At 31.4% G+C, this 2500-nt stretch overlaps 1 protein-coding gene and 1 pseudogene across 1 annotated transcript in view; one reads left to right on the top strand and one right to left on the bottom strand.

Moving 5' to 3' along the window:
• Positions 1-2500, bottom strand: part of LOC137652555 (uncharacterized) — a 167472-nt gene that overhangs the window by 78108 nt on the left and 86864 nt on the right. The gene's annotated exons all lie outside the window — the stretch shown is intronic.
• The window catches only part of LOC137652130 (nephrin-like), a 448675-nt pseudogene continuing 447025 nt past the window's right edge, over positions 851-2500 (top strand).

Genomic DNA, 2500 nt, shown 5'->3' with positions numbered 1-2500 from the left:
AAAATATGCACAGGAAAGACGTGGTCTCAGAAAGCAAATGCATAATGTGTTCGCGTCACCTTTGTCGAAAGACTTCTGAGAGTGGATTTGCATTTTCTGAAATTAATGCATTAGTCGACTTCCGAGCTGTATTCGCCCTGAAATGAAATGTAAGACTTAATAGATTTGAATGAGCTCGCAGTTGTTGAAGGGAAAGGATTTTATAAAAGAAAAGTCTCTTTCCTAACACTATCTTTTTATCTTTTATTATGAAATACACATTTATAGTCTTACAATTTATAACATTTATATATCATTGTATATTTAAATGGATATATTTTTTTATTTTACATATACAGTAGTGTATTTATTGCGTCTCTTTCATGTCAGCCTTGTATTTCCTAAAAAATAAAATATTCTTTTTTATTTTTCATATAGTGTATTTATTGCGTCTCATTGATTTCAACCTTGTATTTCCTAAAAATAAAATATTTTTCTTATTTTTCATATAGTGTAATTATTGTGTCTCATTGATTTCAACCTTGTATTTCCTAAAAATAAGATATTTCTTCTATTTTTTATATAATGTATTTATCGCGTCTCTTTGATTTCAACCTTGTATATCCTAGAAATAGAATTAACCATTTTTATAACAAGATCTTTCTTTTAAATGTATAAAATGATAAGGTTTAAAGGTCGCTCATGAATGGCAGAGGCTGTGGACAGTGGCACTACCCTATTAGTCCAATGCCTAACAGACAGATACATAAGATCAATGTCCATGACCGCTCACCACCCAAGCTATGACCATGAAGGGCCAGACAGTGGCTGCTGATGACTCAGCAGGTAGATCCATATGCTTATCTAAAGTCTCCATCAATCCTTAGGTCACAAGGACGGTGAAGTTGCAGATCCTACAAGATACTATCGAAGTTGTGAGGGTCTCGAACACCAGTCCAGCAGATCACAAGTTTGGGACATCTCAATCTTCCATGTGGGTGTCTCGAAACAGGTTGCAGGTGTCTAGGGCTGATTCAGATCTCGGGGAATCGTTCACAAGTATAATATACTATGAATGAGGACTGACCTCTGCTAGGGTCAAGAAATATTGGCACAAGACTAGCACCTTCTAATCTGAAGAATTCAGAGGTAAGAACTCTTTTTATTACACATAAAAAAAAAACATAATATATCAGCATTGATTTTTTTTTACTCTTTTCTACTTTTCTTCCTCAATGTACACTTTCGGTATATTATTGTATTGGTGCCAACGCCTGTGGAGTCGATTCATATCCTGGGACATATAGTATCCATATGATTGGCCTTAATTTTAGTGTTGCCTGTGACCTGGTTAATAATGAGGCCCTTGTTTTCAAACTCAAACAGTATGAAGTAGTGGGTCTTGTTCGTAACTTAAGTACTTAATTTTTAAGTAATAGACTGCAAAGCGTTGTGGATGGGGATCCTAGCGAATATAGGAATGTCATATCTGGCGTTCCTCAGGATACTGTTCTTGGCCCATTACTTTTAATACCATATACACATGATATATGTTTTGGGCTAGGAAACAAGCATATTGCATATGCAGATGATGATACTCTCTTTGCCTCAATTTTATCTCCTGGATGTAGATCTGGGGTTGCTGAATCCTTTCATAGAGATCTAGCTAAAATGAGTGAATGGTGCAAATTATGGCCATGAAGCTGAGCCCAAAATAAAATTGAAAGTAGGATTATAAGTAGATCGAGGATAGTTTCTTCTCAGCATCCACATATCTGCATATATATATATATATATATATATATATATATATATATATATATATATATATATATATGTATATATATACATATATATATATATATATATATATATATATATATATATATATATATATATATATATATATATATATATATTTGTGTGTGAGTGTATTTCTCGCGGTAGATGGCTATCTCTCTATCTCTCTCAATGAATTTATAATATATATATATACACACACACACACACATATATATATATATATATATATATATATATATATATATATATACACACACACATATATATATATATATATATATATATATATATATATGTACAGTATATAAAATGATTATAAAAAAATCAGAATAATATATGATTTCATTCCCATGGATCAAATGCATAACTCCTACAACTGAAAAAAAAAAAAAAAATTTGCCATGCGTTTCAGGACTACTTAGGGGCACAATAACTTGCGGAAGGCCTTTGAAATAAGTGAACCAAATCCTTTAGATCTTCCTGAATAGAGAATTACGTTGAATAGAATGTAAGAAGAATAGTGTGTGAGCGGAAAACAAAAGGTATTATTTCTTTTCAATGAAGGTAACTCTACGATTTCTATTTCAAAGGGTTATTTTAAGGACTCGTTTCTACTCTGTAAGTTCTCGTTCTTTTGTGATAAGTATTTATTTTAATGTTACTCTTCTTAAAATATTTTATTTTCCTTTTTTCCTTTCTTCACTTGGCTATTTTTTCC

Source organism: Palaemon carinicauda, chromosome 13, assembly GCF_036898095.1.
Source record: "Palaemon carinicauda isolate YSFRI2023 chromosome 13, ASM3689809v2, whole genome shotgun sequence".
NCBI lineage: Eukaryota > Metazoa > Arthropoda > Malacostraca > Decapoda > Palaemonidae > Palaemon > Palaemon carinicauda.
Note: the sequence above shows the minus strand (reverse complement) of the source record. Positions and strands in the feature narration are given on the sequence as shown.